Source organism: Diuraphis noxia, unplaced genomic scaffold, assembly GCF_037042655.1.
Source record: "Diuraphis noxia isolate RWA-SAM2 unplaced genomic scaffold, SU_Dnox_SAM2 contig0001, whole genome shotgun sequence".
Lineage (NCBI taxonomy): Eukaryota > Metazoa > Arthropoda > Insecta > Hemiptera > Aphididae > Diuraphis > Diuraphis noxia.
In genome coordinates, this window is record NW_028301711.1 from 12,215,436 (window position 1) to 12,237,616 (window position 22,181).

At 27.3% G+C, this 22,181-nt stretch overlaps 2 pseudogenes; one reads left to right on the plus strand and one right to left on the minus strand.

Moving 5' to 3' along the window:
* Window positions 1-7,070: 7,070 nt before the first annotated feature.
* LOC149059691 (uncharacterized) lies at window positions 7,071-7,543 on the minus strand (annotated as a pseudogene).
* A 4,067-nt stretch (window positions 7,544-11,610) lies between these two features.
* LOC149059692 (uncharacterized) lies at window positions 11,611-12,277 on the plus strand (annotated as a pseudogene).
* The last annotated feature ends 9,904 nt before the right edge of the window (window positions 12,278-22,181 follow it).

The following is a 22,181-nucleotide window of genomic DNA, read 5'->3' on the forward strand; positions in this document are numbered from 1 at the left end:
TTTAACAAAAAACATACTATTTTAATATATTTTTAAAAATGTCTTAATTAATTTTAATAATTATTATCATATTACTTTTGTGCCTAAAATGTAGGTAGTTTTAATTTTTATCAAAACCAAATTAATAATATTTATTTATTTATTTTTCCTATTCAAAGTCATTTGAAATTTATTACATTTATAAATTCGATTTATGTATTGCAACATGTATAATGTTAAAATGTGCCTAATATGGCTTAAAAATTTAATTCAGAATTCCTCTTAAGTTGTTTGTAAATTAATTGTTATTGAAAATGACGTATTTAAGCATGGTAGCTTATGTTAAATTGTTGTGATCTGTGTGCTTTAAAATAGTTTATATATTATATAAAAATGATATAATTCACCAAAATTTTGGAACTAAATTGCTAATACCAATTATTTTATAAATTTGGTAATTACATGTAAAATATTACATACTTAACCTGGTGCTTAGATGACAGAAAATATATCATCTGATCTAGATTTTATCTTTTTATAATCCATAATGGTATTCTGTTGTAAATCATGTAACATTTGAATAACTTCAATAATTTATCTGATGATTACTTCATCTTTGCAGTTGAATAAATTTGGATTAGGCCAGTTTGTAATTTTAATATCTCTTAGTTTGTTGCTTAGTGTACATTGGCTTTCGGATTCCCTTAAATTTGTGAAATAGGTATTAACATTCCTATGGATATCAATTAATGAGGAGTAGGTACGTATATCCGTTATAGTGTTATTTTTTGCTTTAATTTATTATTATAAATCAACTATTGAATATTTTTAAATTTTAATTGTGTCGATCTTTGACTTTTTAAAGCTTCTGTAACGTCACAGCATTTTTCGCGGTTTTAATTATATTATTATATTACATAACACACATTACGCGCGAACAATAACTAGCTGGACTACAGTGTTATGTCACCAGTACACCGCACATCCCCCCCCCTGCGAGGCTCCGTCCACAACACCAACGGCGGGGATCGCGCTGGCACTGTCGGTCGGGGCGGCTGCGCTACCGGCAACGGAGACAGTGCAACCTGTTGGTACCCAATTATTGTAATATTTCACCAAAAGTCCCCCTTCCACCCGCACTGGTCAGCAAGCCGTCCAACAGCCACTAGCCGTCGGCCGATACGTTATTAAAGAATTTGGTCTTTTTCCAACCGTTGAAGACCAACCACCACGTCGACCGTCTACATATTATTATTATTCACCACTTGGCATCGTCGACCATCTACATATTATTATTCGACCCGGTACGGCAGTCAACATGATGGGCTGAAACACCGCCATGGGGCCTGAGGGCCGGGATGCCGGATGGCTTGCTGCTTTGCGACACAACCATGCTGTCACGTATTATTATTATTATTATTTATATTCTCCCTTGACCCCTCTCACCTCCTTCATCTATCTTGATTTGCATACGCAGATTATTATTACCAAAAGCTTATAATTATTCAAATTTATTATATAAAAAAAAACATGATTATTATTTTCGCTCCTTTATATTATTATCATGCTTAGACGGCATGGCCGGGTTACATAACGTCTTGCTGTGACGTGAACCCGGCGGGAGTTGGCGTTTAAATATTATTATTGTATTATTAGTCGGATGTGATCGAAAGACACATCCTGACATATAGCCTAGCGTCACTGCGAATATTATTCTTATTATTCCTTGTCCCATTCTTATTATTTGTTCATATGCCATGTGCCCCCTATATTATATCATGTGATCGCTAAAACTATCGTTGTAAAACTTGTATACTAGTTGACAATTGGTCTTATTTGTTTAAACGTATTATTTTGTACCTTATTGCCAAAAATGTCTACTACATATTATTATCTGAAATGAGACCATTATTATTTAAATGTCCTATACTAAAATATATTATTCTTTATTACCATAATCTAAGCCATATTTTCAATTATTATTCAGCGTAACCTATATTGTACTATATTATAAATCTTTGACATTCATTTGTCACTGCGTGTTCAAAAAACCTGTCAGCTCTGCCGACGTAAGTCTCACGACTTACCACGCGGTACGGCTGGCAGGTCACGGTTTCCATGCCCCGTGGAACCGTGGGTGGTTTGTGGGGTGTCAAGAACCCCACATTCTCACACTTCCTATTAACATTATTTGATTATGGACTCAATTGACTTAGACACCTGTGAAATAAGGCATAAAATTACTAAATGTTTACTAAAATTATTTACAGCCTCATTGATTACATTACCAATTGTTCTGAATTATTATTTCAAGTTTTATTTCATAATTCTGTTAGATTATCAAAATCATTATATAAATTTGTACAACACCAAGCGCGTTACCATCATTATGTTAAAGTCGGGAGAGTAAAATTATATTATATTTTTCTGACCGATTTCATGTTATAGTCGACATGACACCCAAACATTAACAAATATTAAATTAATGTTTTAAAGTTACCTAACTTAAGTTATATAATATAAATAATAATAATATTTTTAGTAATATAAATAAACAAAGTAGCCCTTAGCAAATAATGTCTAATAATAAAAGAATTACGTTAACTCTAGCAACCTCATAATAAGTTTACCACAATTAATTGATTTAAAACGTATGAAAAATATGAGTACTTCTATACTCTTAATATTATATTTTATAGGAGATTTGATACTTAAAATAATTTAAAATAAAATACTTAAAATAATATAAAATAAAATACTTAAAATAATCATGCAGTTGTGACTTATGAGTGCATTTTATGACTAAGTAAAACATATTTTTTCTGTCCTCTTTTTTCCAAATTCTTATTTTAATAAATTTGAATTTTTATTAATTTCCCCATTATTATTTTTATTATTGTAAAAACATAATAAATATATTAATATGTCTTATTATATTATTTTATTTTAAATTTGTTAGTTACTTAAATATGTGATAGCTCCGTAAATCATCGTTAACAGGTATCAAATCTCAAGTCTTAAACTAATTAAACTTAACATAATAAGTATATATAAATACCAGCTGTGCCACCCAGCGTTGCACGTACTAAAAATATGTTTGTACATTTTGAACACTAAGAATTTTAATGTTATAATAATTTTGAAGTAGAAAATGTAGATATTTAAAAATATAAAATAGTTTTTTCCAAGTAGATTTCATGTCAAAGATATTATGTTTGCTTAAATTTTATGAGATAAATAAGCATAGGCAATATAGTTAAATAAGTAAAATATTTTCAAAACATTAATACTTTTGAAGAAAAAAATATAATAATTAATATTAATATTTGTGTAGTACATTATTATGCTTTGCTATTTCTGTTACAAACAGACACACTATGATCATTAGGACAAATAAAATATGTATACAAAAAAATTGAAAATATGTATTATACAATTTCAAATTTGCGAAAAAAAAAATTCAAAAAACCATTTTATTTTATTATTAATTTGCACTGGAAGAAAATCATTTAACATAAAAAGTAGAAAAATAAATTCATGACATTTCAAATATGGCGGAAAATGTGCATTTAACATTATATTGAACTGAAAAAACAAAAAATATATTCAAAAAGATAATACATATTATATTAAGCTGAAAGATAAATATAAAGTCCCCTGTCAACAGTTAAATTAAAATTGGATGTTACAGTTAAGAACCTACATGGTCATCTACACGCTTATAAGCTAAAAAATAGTATCAAATTAAAATATTAAAATTATCCTATTATATCTTCCTCTAGGTCAGTGGCGTATTTACGGGGGGGGGGGGATATGTGGGTCATACCCCCCCTCCCCAGAAGCTTATTTTATTTTATTTAAAACCATGTTTAAAATTATATTTTGATATTTGTATGAACATTGAACAATATAACCTAACCTATGAATGAAAATATATTTTGTAAACATTTCCTGCTTTGCCGGTTTCGATGATAAGAAAGAAGCGGCTATCTAGTTGTTGAATATAATATTGTTACCAAAGACAGATATTAAGATAGATATTAACTATGGACCGCGCATAGAGATGAGAGAAGTCTAAAGTGAACATCAAGCAAAAGAGATAGAAATATAAGTTGGAAGTACATGGAAAAAGAAATGAAACAATTTTATTTTTCCAAATGTTATTTAATATGATTACTAGTCTTATCACTTTTTATTAACATTTTACATTTATTTTATTTATTATATTTTTTAGTTATTACATTAATAAATTAATTATGATTTACAAAATTACAAATTACAGAAATATGTTGAAAGTTCCTTATTGATTTTTGAAAGTTATGATTTTTGTTAATTTTGATCGAATCCTCATTTTTGATCCAACTAATTCTTTGTTATAGTGATGCAATCTTATAGTATTATAATATTATAATATTAATTTAATTATTTGTAATAAATGGTTATTAATTGGTGATTGGGAATAAATGTGTTTGTTTAAATTTACAAAGTATAGTTTAATATTTATACAAGACATACATTTTATGATTAAATATTGAATAACATTATTATTTTTTTGATTTTTAATAGCCTGCATTATCCATAAAATAAAATTTTTATCTGCTATTTCACATAAAGTAACAACGTCAATTGATGGCTTAGTTAAGCCACCACGATTTTTTATATCAATTAATTTGTGTCTGCTATTTGTATCTATTAATTCTGCTGCACATGCATTACATTTTAATACACATAATATTTTTTCACTATAAAACCGGGTATATGCTCAATACCAAAGGTTTTATATTGAGGTATTTCTTGTAAATTTTCATCACCTATTAAGTTTGGCATTTCTTCTACACATAAAATATCTAAAAAAATTTCGTTTGGTTTTTTTTTTGTACTAGTGACACTTAAAATATTAGTTGCGTCCTGTGGTGAACAATTTGCTCCATTTGAGACAGTCAAATTTGTGTGTATAAGTAACCTTTTGTATGCGGCTTCAAACTGCGCAGCTGAAGGATAATTATTAAACCCTCCTCTGGACCTTATTGCAGAGAAGAGCATTTCAATATGATCCTGAGATAATTTGTAAGTTAAAATGAAATCTAACTGTCCAGACTTAACTATAGTCCGCGCAACGAAAACTGGCCGGTTACCACCGAAACCCGCCCGCCATGAACGTGCCGCTAGCCGCGGGTTCTCAAACTACGCGTCGCCGCTGCGATGTTATACAATAGGCGCACGCGGTGTGTTTGTTATGCGATGTTGAAAACCAGTTTTAGCTGTATAATTTTAATTTTATAATTATAATTTTAACTGGAATGTATTGTATAGAGGGATCGTAATTATTAATAAATGTAAAATATTAAGTATAGCCAGCATAGGTATAAATATTATTTTATTTTTATTGTATGTGTAAAAATATTATTTTTTTTTTACTGATTTGCAATTATTATTAACAATCAATAAACTGTATATATATTATATCACGTATTGAAATTATGTTTTATACTGATAATCTTATAAACCATTTTCTCTCATGATTGGTATAATAATTAATTAATATATACCATGTGAACGAATAATTTTAAAAAAACGCGGCAATTAGCTTAATAACCACTTATTGACAATTGCCACTAGAGTCACACCAGTCACCGGCCAGTTTTCGTTGCGCGGACTATACATCTAAAAATAATTGTTTTACACTAATTAAACATGTAATTAATCCAATAAAGTCGGGTTTTCTTTGAGATTCTAAAATTGGTATATTATTTTGCCCTTTTAAGCTTTCTAAATACAAAATTGAATCTTTAACAAATTTATGTATTTGGCCTTCAAGATTTGCATACAATGGTCGTTTACATTGTAACTGCTCCAAAAAATGACGTGTATTCAGAAAATCAAAAATTGCATTAATTTTCTTACAAAATTCTATTGTCGAATCACTATTTTGAAAACCTTCAAAACTTTCATTTTTACACAAAGTTAAAAAATCTGCAACACTGGCACTGAATGCTTGTGCTGCTAAACTAACCTTCATTTTTTCTTTAAAGTACCAAATATGCCGTCGTCTAAGTTTAGTTGCCAAATGTAATCCACCCTTTTCTTGCAAATCTACTAATTTTTTGAAATAATCCCATTCGATTGATTTCCCATTTTGGTTGTATAGTGTTCTCCAATCACCAAGGGTGTTCCTAACCAATTTTAACATATGAGCAGCATCTAAAAATATGTGTACGTCTTCTTGGGTATTTGGATGTTTAAATGAAGGTTTGGTTGGTAAATTGGCACCTAATATTTTTACCATAGATATATTTGAAGCAGCCCCATCAAATGTTAACGATTTAACAATAACACCAGTGTCGTTCAAATTTTGAAGACATGTGGTGACTAAATTGGATTTTTCTGCTGCAGTTGTACCATTCATTAGGAAGTACCCTACTGGAATTTTCCAATTGGAATTCAATGCCACCAATAAAAATACTAAGGCTTCTCTTGCCAATGACAAGCTATCCGAATCTACTTTGTCTTGTCCAAAATTAATGTACCCTTGAAGGTGGTCACCATTATAATGAATATATTCACTAATAGACATCTCATCCATAATCAAACCACAAAAAAGTTTTTTATTTTTTTCCCCATTTCTTCAACCTTAAGTTTTACAGCATTCAAACATTCAACACTAAACCCAGGTGTTCCATCAATAGTTGAATACCATTTTCTGATAGTACTTGGATGAGGTAAAGTTTTATTAAAAATCTCTCTAACATAGCTGTATGCAGCTGGAGAATAAAAGTGTAAAGTTAACCCAAATGTCCTTAATTCTGGTGATATACTATTTCCTGTTGACATATTTGTTGTTTCATAATGATTTCAGTTTGAAGAGGTGGTATACTTTTCTATAAAAATGATCAACAACATGAATCATTGCCAACAAAAAAAATACATTTTATGTATATTTATATCATTTTAAAACCAATACATTCATCAATAAAAAAAAAATAAAAATAACAATATGCATTATTGTAAAACCAATATATTCCTCGCTTAGCTAAGAAATACTGTTTAACAAAGTATAAGTTGAACAACTGTTGTTTTTTAGTTTTTTACCTTTAAAACAGTGTAACAGTTTTTTGAAATGAGTTTTTTTCTTCATTCAAGTGTTCAACAAGGCTGGATAAATTTTTTATTTTGTTCCGGAGGTTTTTATTGTCATTGGTCAATTTTTTAAGTTTCTTTTTTGCTCTAAAATAACCGACTGTGAAGCATGCCAATACTTCAAACGGCTGTTGAGAGTTTCTATATCACTAGGGGATTCAAAGTCTCCAACATACACTTTGCGTTTCCTATAATGTATAAGAATAATTATTATTTTTTTTAAGTACCTATGAATAGTTAAAAATATGGACCTTAGGTTTTATATAACTGTTTAGTGAAAATACCTTTGAGAAAAATGGGTAAATCTTGAAGGAGGCGTAATTAGTAATTTTTCATCAACCAATTCATCTTTACTCAATGTGTCCAAACTAATTTCTTCAACTAATATTTCTGAAGGTAATGGCACCACTTCTTCATCCAATTCACATATTTAAATACACATATAATGTTAAAAAAAATTGCTAAACAGAACATCATTTTAAAAGTAAAATCAAATATTCTAAACCGTTATATTTTATTTAATAATATGCCATGTGTAAATGAAAAAATTGTTTCACTTTTTGATCTCACTCATCAATTCAACACACACAGAGATGATATTATTAAACAAGTTTGTGAAACATATTTTAACATCAGATTTTTTCATGAAGTGAAGAAAGCCAATGATAAACTGACGATGAGAGCAAAGTATACAAAGTTGATTCATTTTAGACATGAATAACTATATTATATTAGGTCAAATAAATAAAATCTTTATTAATTACTTTTTATTAGTATTGTAATTAGAATGCTGTAGGTTTTCACTCAAAATGTATTTATATATTACAACATAGGTAATTCAACATTATATTTTATTTTACAATATACCTACCTTGTGTAAATGAAAACATTGCTTTAGTTTTTGAATAGGTACACACATCAGTTTAACATCAAAGAATATTATCTCAATCTCATTAAACAAGTTTGTGAACATATTTTATTTTAATAAAAGACTATCATAAAGTAATGATATAACAATGAGATCAAAATATACTGAATTTATCAATCTTAGACATGAATAAATGAGGCAAAAATATATGGATAAATTAATTATCAAAATCATAAGTTTTGATTTTTGTCAAATTGAAATGTAAGTATTGGTCAAAATTAGTAGTATAATTTATTCAAATAATCTAGGTTTGCGAGCGAATAATATTTACCCCATATAACCTCAAAATTGATAGTAATCCAGGAACGCATGATAAGCTCCAATAGCCTATCCATCTCTTTATTATCTATGGCGTAAAATTGGTTATCTAAGCATATCAATTATCAATTATTATTATCATCAAACTTGAAAGTGTTGAGCTTTAGACTTAACTACTTAAGTAAAATTGATTTTATTTGCAAAATGTCAAATAAAAAAGAACGTTTGCGGTTTTCAACCGTAGACGATTTGTGTTTATTATGTCAAGTGATATGTTTAAATCCGTATAATGATGCTAATCAATGGGAAAATACTCAAAATACACTAGCGTCAACATCGAATAAAAATTTCTCCATTCGTTCAGTTAAAGAACACGTGGAGTATCTACTGAAAATTTGGAAAAAAGAAGATAGTGCTAATTTAAAAAAATTAAGCGATTTTCATAGTTATAATATATTTAGGCACGTTGAGATTCCTGGAAATTCTGATAGACTATTACAATTTTCATGTGAAATTTTCGTTTCATAAACTCTTTCATCAAATATGAATTTCTAGGTGCAGTAAAGTAAATGAGAAAATTATATTTAAATTTTATACCCGCTTATATGATATTAATTAAATAAAAACAATTATGTAATGAGTTCTTTTCTAAAGTTTTCTGGTATAGAAAGAAGACACAGTATTTGCCTGTATATATTGTTGCTATATTGTCTGACTATTTAAAATTATCAAATACCAACAGTACATTAACTATAGTAGTTAGTTGTTTGTAAATCAATTATTATAATTTATCAATATAATAATTATTATTTTCAAAGCTATCAGAAAACGCTGTAAATTTATATGAAATACCGGTTTTAGAACATAGTATATATTTTAATAGATCTGGGACTGAAGAGGAATATGGGGAAAAATGCTAGTTACTACAAGAAATAAGTGATTTGTATAATGAATTTTATAAAAAGCCATTAAAACCTAAAAATCAAATTTCAAATAAGAAACTAGATCAAAATGAAGGTTATAAAGCTAGAATAAACGCAACTCAAGGTATTTAAAATATTAAGTTATTTTATAATATTTTATCTGTATATACCTATTCTGAGTTTTTATTCTTTGTTTGCAGGTATATTGGAAGATACATTGGTTGCAGATACAAGCACTGATATAAATGATTACACTGTATTATATGTAACTGATACTGAAGACGGACCAAACAATTTAAATTTTGGAATAAGTTAGTCTATTTAATTTAATTGTAATAAAAATACTGTTGTTTACTTAATTAAGTAAATTAAATAAAAAATTAAAAAATTAATTTAATTAATTAAATTGCATATTCAGCTGATAATGATGTTACTGAAGATAATATTGTTGAAGTTATTACGCAGAATACAAATGACATACACAAGCCACTAGATATTATACGTGACACTCAAGCTGAAAAATGTGCTGAGATCCCATCTACAGCAAAGCTAGGTAAAATATATAAATTACAAGGTCCACTTTAATACTTTTAAAAATAAGGTATCATTTTAATCTCATTTGTTTGAAAAAAAGCCTCAATAAACAATTATTCAATTATATTGTCATAGTTTTCAATGCATCAAAGTTAAAATATATCTATATTTTACTTTCTAGTTAGTAAAACAAGAAAAAAAATTCAGAAGCCTATTAGGCAATCAACTTTAAACTATTTAGAAGAAAAGCATTGGAGAGAACAAACCACTTTAAAAAGACAATTAACTATAGAAGAAAATAAAGTAGAAATAGAAACAAAAAGATTGAAATTAGACATAGAAAAGTTTGAGTTTGAAAAAAAAGAGAAATTAGAAACCCTGGAATTAGATAAAATAGAAAGAAAAGAAAGACTAAGGTTGGAAATAAGTGAGAGAGAGGAAAGACTAAATTTTGAAAAGAAAGAAAAGGAAGAAAAACTTAAGTTAAAAGCAGAAAAACTTAAAATTGCTAGTCACCAATAAACGCTGTTACAAGTTATGTTGGAACAACTTATTAAAAAGACATGATAATATGTTATACTTTTTTATTTGCATAATTCAATTTTTTTCTTTAATAAAAAGTTAAATAAATTTAAGTTGATCAATAAATAATTTTATAAGATATAAGTGCGTTATACTATAAACCTTAAATTAAAAGTAAAAAATTTTTAAATTGCTAGTCAACAACAAATTGTTACAAGTTATGTATTATTAAAAATACATAAAAATATGTTATACTTTTTTATTTACAAAAGTGTTTTTGAATATTTTTAAATTTGTTATAATATGATGTATTATAATTTAACGTGTACGTTATTGAAATCGATTTTTCGTAATCGGTTATTAGCAAATCGAAATTGACAAAATAAAATAAAATCTATCAAGAGAATTTCTTTTAAATTTTTTTAAATATTATTTGTAATATATGGTCCATTATGGAGAAAATCAAAAAAATGCGTTTAAGATTTTCAAATGATGATGACTTGTGTCTGTACGAGAAGTTTTGTGCCACAATCCATTTGAAAACAATGAAAAGTGGTCCATTATCCATAAAAATGTATTGAAGTTTTCAAACAAACAATTTTCCATTAGAACTATCAAAGAACATGTAGAACATTTATTAAAAATATGGGCCAATGAAGATCGTACAAATTTAAAAAAGTAAGTTATTAGCTAATTTATAAATTAGGAATTTATCTGTTATAGTGCTATTAGTCATTTCAAATTTAACAATTCAAAGTTTTTCAAATATATTTATCAACAATTGTGAGGGTGGGTTATAATTAAAGACATAAAAACATATTAAAGTATAATTTTTTGTGGGTTGAGATGATTTGTTGTTATGGTAATATGGTATGTCAAATATTATCCCTCGCAATTAATTAGTACCTATTTACATAACTTGCAACAAATTTTTAACCTAATCTCATTTTATTTTATTTGTTTTCCGAAAGATCTGGAACTGAAGAAGAGTATGGAGAGAAATGTCAATTGCTTCAGGATATAAATGATTTATGTAGAGATTTTAAAAAACCTTTGAAAAATCTAAAAATACCAAAAAAATGGATCAAGAGAAAGGATGTACCACAAGGACTAATGCAACAAAAAGTGTTTTAGATTTTTTTAATATTTAGAGTAGGTAATATGCAGATGTAGTACCATCACATAACAATTTTTTAACATTTTATGTAGGTAGTTACATTGACATTGCCACATTAGTCATACAATAATCATAACAGTTGCATAAACTTACTATAAAATAGTATTATATCACAATTTAATGAATTTAAACAATTATAATATATACAAAAATATGATAATATACCACAAATGGACAGTTGTTCTTCTTCTCAAACCAACAAAGAAATTGAACTTGCCCAAAATGTTTCATACTCTACGTTAATTGATAGATGCAATGATTATCCATCAGATCCATATTTATTTATTAACACCTCAAATAATCAGAACTCTTGTTGAAATAGGGCCTTGTCAACCTGGTTTTAATAGTAATAATTATGTTTTTGAAAAAAATGAGTCTGACAAAAAATGTTCTCCCAACTGATATAACAAAAATGTTAAATCAGTAATGAGCTGTAAAAGAAATCGGTTAGTATTTTTCCCAAAACCTAACAAAATGTTTTTTTTTCTGTATCTCAGCATAGTTATCAATGGTCTAATCCTAATAAAGGTGTTTCTAATTTCCGCAAAGGAAATGAAAAAAATTATTAAACATGAAAAATCCAAGGACCACAGAGATACAGTAAATGAATATTTAATTTTAAAAAGCAGAATTTTAAAAGACATTACAATCCAACAAAATTCAATGAAAGTTCAAAAGTCTCAAATGGAGTTTAATCGAAGTGTGTTAAAACGATTAATTGATCTATCTTTATTCATTTCCACAAATGGTCTTCCATTTCGAGGACACAGAGAGGACATTAATCAGGATACACAAAGTAAAGGACTTTTATTGAAATAGTTAAAGTTATAATAAAAATAAAATATAAATTATCCACAGTACTAAAGTCCTGGGTTCGCTACTGATCAGGAGTAAGGTAATTTCGCAAATATAAATAACTTATAATAAATCCAGCATTCATTCAAGGCTTGTGTCTTGTGTTTGCCTAGCATTTACTTAAACACAATAACTACTATTAATAACAACCTAAAACCTATATTAATAATCTTGTTATTCGTAACAAATTTTTAATATTTTTATCTTACTCTCCCTTATTTAATTTAATTTAATTTTTGAGTTATTACACAACTATGGTTAGAGATGTATCAAGGACTACAATATTTGAAAACAGCGTTTCAAACGTCACAATATGATGTAATTGTCTTAAAAGCTATCGGAAAAACAATTGAAGCATATTTTTATGAATTAATTGTAATGTATAATTTTTGAAAAATATTTCATTTGGTTAATTTGTATTTTAATTTTAGTTTTAAAGAACGAATCCCAAAGTAACTGAATTATTACATCTAGAGATCGAATTTAGAATAATAGTGGGAAAACAAAAGAAAGGCGAAGATCCTATTCCATACCTAAATAATATGGTTTTAAAATATAATGGATTCAATCAGTCAAAAGTCATATCTCAATTGTGTTTATATAAATCATTATTTACAAACCACTTAAATTCTGCTATTGAACAATATAATAAGTTAATTGAACAACCAGAAATTGTCAATAATGATATAATTGTTGTAAGTTTTTTTTAGTAAATATGTGCAAATATTGTATTACAGTTTTGTTTTAGATAAGTACAGAGTTTCTTTGTTGGAATCCAATCTTTTTTTTTATTAAAACATTTTATATTATTTTTTAATCTATAGGTAATATGCTCTTATATAAGTCACAAATGTATTTGTTTTAGCAACACATATCATATTATATAATTTATATAAATATAAACATAGATAAAAATAGATAAAAATAGAAATTTAATTTATTAGTGCTGATCTATAATGAAATCAAATTGGCTGCAAAAGATGGTCCTACCTCTTCTGATTTATCATGTCATTATAAAATGCTATATAAAATCATAGAAAAATGTGATTTATAGAATAGATATGTTGACTGATCTATGAAGACCAATTTAATTGTTAATTGATCTACTGATTTACAATTTACAAATAAAACAACGTAAGATATTTTATTTTAAATAATGTAAATTTTAACTCAATGTTTCAGCAAATTTAATTACATTTTTTTTTTTGTAAAACATGTAAGATCTTTTTTTATTATTCCTTTTGAAAATATATACAGTATCTCAGAAAGAACTGAAAAAAAATTCTAATTAAACATAATATGACAAATATTGTTGATGTTATCTGATAAGTAACTAATTCAAGAAATATACTCATATTAGCAATATTAGCAAATTCTCAAATATCATATTTTTAAAAAAGTTATTACGTTCTAAATTAATTTAACCAACAACATATTGAATTTAAAAAAATTCTAAAATATAAACTGCTACTTGACTAAGATAAATCTTTTTACCATCAAAATAGTTCTTATAATGAGATTCAATAATAAACTATTTTGAATTAATCCAATTTTTTTTTTATCAATTTTTAAGTTTTTTATTTTCAGTATTAAAAAAAAATTACACTAAAAATGTAGCACAAGTGTGTATGAATTAAATGGAAAAAAATTGTAAATATTGAAAACAAATAAAGTTATTCCATATCATCGTAAGACACCATGTATATAATTTTACTTATTTATTTATAATGCATTGTTTATATATATAAACATATACATATATATATATACGTAATAAAATAAATTATAATTTGCATGTGCTAAAAGGTTTCACTTAAAATCAATGCTGCAAATATTATAAAATTAACATTCCGCGATCAACAAAACACAGAATATGATATGTGTGAATATATACTGTTCTAAAATTTTATAAAACATATGACAAAACAATCATTATCTATATTCAGATAATTAATTTTACATTTAATTTGGGGAGGGCCGTGTTTGCGCCTTAATACCGTATATGCGCCATATGCAAAACCCTCGATTGCGCTTAATAAAATTAAAATACGTTAAATACTTATTTGCGCGTAGTTAAGTTACAAATAAATAAATTTGGCAACATTGCAGTAAAACTTAAATTTCTCGTCCCATCTTTTTCAGACTTCGAACTGACAGAATAAAATTTATTGAATTATTCTGGTGTGGTTAAAAATTTGTCTTTACTATTTTGTTGTGTAGTTATTATTTTTTATTGTAACCTTTTGCTCATAATTCAGGGAGAAATAGACTATATCTTCGCTTACGAAATTTTCAACTAAATAATCAGCAAATGATTGTATTTTTTTTTCTGCTGGAATTTCAGACATTAGTTCCAAAAAGCAATCTAACACTTCTTGTGGATGTAAAAATGGAAGACCGAAATAATATTGTAACCATTTTCCTTCTGGACTATTAGATTTATACATATTAGTTACCTAATCCAAGACTTTAAATTTTTCTGTATCAACATTGTCCCAAGTGAAATCTGCAGATGGAAAGTTTTATATCCCGCCAAATATTAGATGCAGAGTTTAAAATGCATTTTTCAAAGTCAGAATATATTTCAATAGGACAAAATTCAAAGTTTAAATTTGAACATAAACGCTTAATATTTTCGAATACATATTCATAGACGTCACAACATTTTGATGGTAACAAACAAAACGCTAGAGGTAGGTATGTAATGATTATTATAAAATCCATGAATTGTGAAAAGTTGACAAAAAAATGTTGTGCAATAAGTAAATGTACCATCGACGTATATAGTAGTAAGTATTAACCAAACTTGAAAATTGCAAATTTGTGGTAGAGAGACCGGGGACAAATGTAACATGGGTCAATTGTAACACGCTGAATATTTTCTTCCATGGCAGACAATAAGTATAAATTGTACGTGCCTCATTTGTTCTCCAATTTTTGCTATCTTATCCTGTTATCAGTTTGGCTTTATCGTGTTTTGTTAATCAAATAATCAGTAAAAACCATAGACCTATTAACAGATGGACTGCGCTTTAGAGGAAATTCATGTCCTCATCATGAGGTAAGGAAAACTATTCCCTATGGAAGACAAAATAAAAATAAAATAATATTTGTCCATGATTTTAATGATAATTAATAATTTGACAATAAATAAGAAGCTCGATAATTCGGTATGCCACAAAATGAGAAATTAGAATTGAATATTTGAATATTATATCTTTAACAGGAATTTTTTAATAATAATCTTTCTATTTCTTTTTTTTTAACTTAATTTATTATTTATTTAATAATGGTTTGAAATTATGCCATTCCCACATGCAAAAGAACAGGAGACAAGAACTGTGGTATTAAATTTCACTGGTAAATAATTAATATAACAAAAATCATGTAAATTGGCAATTGATTATAATATTCTGTACATTTTAGATTTCCGTTGGATGAGAGTAGAAGACCGCAATGGATAGCTTCAATAAAAAAAGCTTTACCAATTTACACTTTCAACAAAACACATTTTGTATGTGAAAATCATTTTAATAAAACTGATTATAATTATGATTCAAATAGGATAAGGAAAAATCTTAATAGAAATGCTGTGCCATTAATTTTTGAACCTTGTAAGTTATAAATATATTATTTTACATAAAATTTAAAAAAACATATCAGGTATTTAAATTGTTAACTGTTTACTTTTTTAAGATGATATTGTGGTTGTTAATGAATTGCCAGATGTCAATTTATTATCCTCTTCCTAAATGCAGTGACCAAACTCCTAGCAAGAAAAGTAATTTTAATTTAGTACAGGTTAGTAATGAGCTTGGATGTGAACCTCTAAATGAAGCGAATAACACATTAGAAAGTACTTTCAATATGGATAATGCACAGAACCTAGATAATTTAAACAATGTACCCATGACTTCTTCATCTAATTCAACTTCTACATCCAGTAAGGATAATTATTTGTATTTATGTATTATTTATCAAATTTAATTAAATTATGAATATTTTTTATAGATAAGCGTTCACTTACACCTAAAAAGTTGGCAATACACAATTACACGTGATGTTGTTGAATATATAGCTGGTTTTATTGTTAAGAAAATAAAACAAATTATTAATTGCAATATATTATGTGAAAGTGAACTCTCTGCAAATTATTCTAGTTCATTAATTGATATAAAATCCAGAGGTTTTTTAAATTACATCTATTAATCATAATCATATATATATATTTATGTTAAATAATCAATTACGTCTATAAATAATATAATTATCAAAACCTAATTCAGGATCATAAATATCCGGATTAAGACAAGTTTCAGTTAAGATTATAAATACAAAATTATTACTGGCTACATTACATTTAAGGGTTGACAATTTGGTTCGTAGACCACGACAATTTTGGTAGTAACCAGTAAGAGTAGATTGAGTATTAACAGGAGGAATATTTACAACACATTTATTATTTTTATGCTTATTAATATATTCAAAACAGTAATCAATAGTGGAAGAAGCTTGACAACACATGTAGCATGAGGGGTCGACGTTAAGAGATGAATGTTGGCAGTCATTTGAAATAAATGGAGATTCGACTAGTCAGTTACTTTTCGTGACAACAGATGAGGTAGTATTAGTCTTGGAAACAGACCTATTAGTAACTGGAGCAATAGAAGGTATCCCATTCCTGTATTTGACTATAATATTGGATTCACCGTTCTTTTTACGTTCCTCAAGTTCAGTATAAACACGACGTATATGTTGTCTTTCCAATAGAGTACGACCATGTACAACAGCAATAGGAATAGAATGAGATCTAGCATTACGCTTAAAAACAATGAACTCATTAATAAAATTAGGAGGAAGCTCTTTAGAAGGAAAAATGACTTTTAACGGCCTCACTTTATTGCTTCCTCCACCACCGAGCCTAAATAACTTTACATCTAGGTGGAGGGATAACGTTAATAGTCGGGCAGTATCCGATAGCCTTTTTAAATCATCAGCTATTATGGTATTTGCTAAAGAAGCCGTAGATTCAGGAAGTCCGTGTACAATTAAACTATATGAACATTTGTCCCGTTCAGTTAGCTCATCTAAGAGTTGAGGCATAGTATCACAGTCTAATGAGGTTGAATTGATTGAGCAATAGCTAATATTTTAGTATTTTGAAAACATTAAATAATTTTAAGGTTATAAAATATTATAATATTATCATGGATAAAATAATTTGATGATATTACAAAACACTATTATCACGGTCTTAGATTATACCACAGTCTTGGACTATGGATTATACATAATATTAAATCTAAAATTCTAAACTCTTCGTTTCTCAGATAAGAAATGCAATTACATCATAAAGAAAAATAATCTGTAATTAGTGTAATTGGTTATAATATTAAACGATATACCATATACGTTTCGTACTGACTACTGTATACAGTAATAAATTGATAATTCCGTACCCGGATAATTAAGGTCGTACAACGGTAGCACGTTTAATATTATTTACTGTTGACATTTTATAAATGAACACCAATATTCCTTCAATTATTAACACATGTAAACGACCCGTCAAAATTTATTAAAAATTAATCTGAACATGAATAATATTTTAAAAATATAGGTTTCCATTTGAATTTTAAAAGTTACCCCTCGAAACTACCTACCCATCCTAATTAATAAAAAAAAAATATTTAAAATCAAATCAATATAGATTATACGATTCAAAAAGGTTTTCACATACGTAATTTTTCCCTAATTTAAATATATCATGTTGAAATCTGCTGTCACATGAAATTTGGAACATCCTGTACATGCAGAAACGAGTTTATAGAACTTTACTCTAAAACTTATGTTATACTAAGGTTTCTATTTACCTGTAACTGCTGCAACAGCCGAGAGGAGTTTCTCAAAATTTAAAATATTGAAAAATTATTTGCGATCAAATATATTTCAAGATCAATTAGTAGGATTAGCCACTCTCTTTATTTAAAGTGAAATTGCTGAAGAATTAGACATGGATGAACTTATACAGAACTTTGCTTCACAAAAAGCAAGAAAAGTCAATTTTGATTAAAATTAGGTTTGTTTTATTTTATTTTATCAATATTATTATAATATTTTTTATTTTTAAGATTATGATAAAGGTTTAATTATTTTTGAGGTTAAAAGTGAAAAATATTTTAAAAAGTAATAAATATTTGATTGTATTATGAATTCTTAAAATGTAAATATGTGCCTACCTAATAAATTTATTATCAGTTATATATGACACATATGACATTAATATAAAAAATATATAAAAATAACCCAATAATCCCAACATTACTTGTTATTTCTTTAAAATAAAAAATAAAAATATTTTTCATGTAGGTACCTATGTCACATAAAAAAGGGGACGGGTTATGTTTAAATTAGAGCTCAAATTTTTTTTAACAAAATTGGGTTTTGCCTAGTGCACTATTTTTGTTTGAGCCGGCCCTTGCATACAAGAGTAGAGCATTTAATATTTTAATATATGATTTAATAACTAAGCTATATATATTTTCTATATCCTACAGATTAGTATACCATAAATTTTCAAAATCATTTTTTTACAAATTTATAAATTATACGATTTTGAGTAAAAATTTTACACAATCTAAATATGATTTAGATTTGTATAAAATTTAATTGAAAAAAAAATGCAAAATAAACACATTACGTAAGAAGTATAGAACTATTATAAATTAATTAAAGTATTATACGTAATTTATGAATACAATTATTATTTTAAAATTCGGAATAACATTATTTTTATGAAATTATATTTAAAACTATACCTATACTATTATTATGTAACGACTGGACGAGTACCAGCATGAAGTACTTTTGTACTTTGAAAAACTTCTTTCCACATCACAAGATACAAAAATGGTGCTTATAATAATTGTTATATTTTCCGTTATTCATCAATAACTTATCGATATACATTATCATGGGTTATTTACAATCAGCGGTGGGTATTTGTACAGACAGAGATATTACTACTGAATACTGATTAGATAAAGATAAGATTAAAATAATCATTATTATTATTATTTTAGAACATGTTAAATGTATGTAACTATCAAGAAATATGAAATTAATATGAATTTCCATACAAATAAGCAAAAACATGCAAAAAAACAATATATCATACAATCTGCACATAATAAAACGTTGATAATAATCAAAATTATTCTAGGTAAGTTGTATAAGAATGAATATGCGTTATTACGATAGATCCCCTCGGTCTCTTATTTGTTACTTATTATTAATAATATTGTGCTGTCGATGGTTAGTAAAATAGCCCCTCCCACTAGGGAAATTAAATGTTTGTTAACGTATATCCCCCCCTTGACAAAATTGAAAGTCCTAAATAAGCCCCCGATAAATAAATAAGTGGCGCTGTCGTACGCTTGTATTGTGGAAACGCTCCGAGTGTACGTACCGGCCGGTGTTACTGACACTCGGATGGGTGACCTTCTGGGTTTTTAGCAGCAAATACTTGCCACACATACATTGCGTGTTCGGAACCAACCATTTCCCCAAACAAACAGTTAATGGTCATAGTTGCCAGGCTTATGAATTATGATCAATAAAATAAATTATTAATGTAGTAATTTTAATCACTATTATTACTATTGTTATTATGTATGTGTGTTTTTTATATTTATGTTATCGCCTTGTGTCATGCACAACGACAACAACCATCAACCTATTAGCTATTATTATAGTATCATGTTTACGTTATCGGCGTACGTCGACCGACGTACTGAATGTATTTATTTTATTAAACAAAAAGTTTAAATTAAAAATATATCCCTATAAATTAATTTATTTCAAGATAGCATGTATTTCATACTACAACATGTACATTTAAAAAAGAATCACCCTGTACAAAGTAAATACATTATACTATTTATACTTCTACATATCTAGGGTGTAAGACATAAATCAATTGATATCAAGATAATATCCACAAAATATTATATTATTTTTATTCAATGTATATTATAATATTAACAATTTTATTTTTATACATAAATAAGGACAATACAGTATGATCAACTATGTTAAAAATTTTAAATTAATTAACATACAACCTGTGTATTAATAATTATATATATATATATATATATGTATACAATATGACCAATGTTTAACAATTCTGAATAATACTTTAAAAATTATTTTTTTGTATGATGTGTAATTATAATTATTTATATATTTGACCAATAATGTGTTAACAATTTTTAAATAAAACCTAATTTAATACTTTAATTTTAGTTGTTATAGGTATATTTAATTAATGAAATTTGACTTTTTTTCCGTGGCTATTTTTCCTTAAATTTGTTTTCTTGGCTTTTTTTCCGACTACCTCGCTATACATATAACAATACGGCAAACTTTATACTTCTAATAACTATTTAAATGAGAAAATTGTTTGTACTTTTCTCTTTTGATGGATCATCTGCACGCCGAATATTTGCGTTAGAACTTAAAAAAAAAATCATGAAAATCGATCCACTAGAACTTCAGACATAACTGTCATAAGAAATCGTCTCACGTTTTAATAATATATAAAGATTTATTGCATTTTAATAAAAAGTCATTAGTATAACTATTATTATAGTAAAAAGATGCAATAACAATATGCAAATCAATAGCAAAATGTTCCCATTGCTATCGTATAGATAATATATAATATATACATTATATTATAACAGATAAAATGTCAACTAAATAATATAGGTAGGGTAGGTATCAGATGCATTATATAAAATTATAGTTGTTACGAAAATATAAAATATTAAAATACTAGCCTACAGTCTTTCATTCTATTTACAATTTTTAACCATAATTTAGAGCTCCTTATTAGGTTTATCCATGATTTGTATTTTTTATGGTTGACCAACCTGTAGTCGTTTTCAGGAAAAGACCCTCGGTGGTGGCTGGTGGTGTTGTTTCTGAAATAAAGTGGTTCTTAACATTGGCCGGTAGAGAACAGGTAGTCTACTAAACAAAAGATTTCCGAACAATACGTGTTTTAGAACCACTGCGTCAAAACGTTCACCATACAGTCACCGTTCACAGGTCAATTCTTCTCGAAAACGACTGTACCTGGGTGAAAGACAGCTGGTGTTCAGATAACCTTGATAATAATATAAAGACAAAATTATTCCCTACAATATTTAATCCGACATTATTGTACGTTATTATTTTATTTCACATTTTATGACATTTGTTATCTTATCTTATATTCTTATTCACTATAATTGAGGACATTTTTGTTCCTGCTCTTGCCATTTATATTGCGCGTCTAGCGACTGTCTCTTATCCCTGATATAATAATTATAGGCTTATTAATTAATTTAAATATAAACATATCATTTTATAATAACTTGTAACAAATTAGTTATAATTTCCTTAGAGAAATTATAAACGTTTCGACCAAAAATTCGATCTGTGTAGTTATCGTATAATTTCTCTGTTCTAATAAATTGATTTTCGATTGTATTATCAGTCCGCACAATTTTCTTCACTATAGTCGAGCCAACGAGAAAGTACTATTGGGCGGCGACCAAAACTCGTCCGTTCTCGCACATTCCCACCACTAAAACTCACAAACTGCTGGCCGCCGTCAACGCTGGCCGCCAACACCGATGTCGTCACCATCGCCGATGCTGCTGCCACCGACAGCCGCCGCTTAGTGAATAGGGGTATTTACGGCGGAAACTAGATGGTAGAGTGGGAGAAATTCGGGTACGAAACCGCTCGATCATTTGGATACGCGAAGGAATAGTACTCTCTCGTTGGCTTTAGTATATACGAACAATGTCGTTTTCTG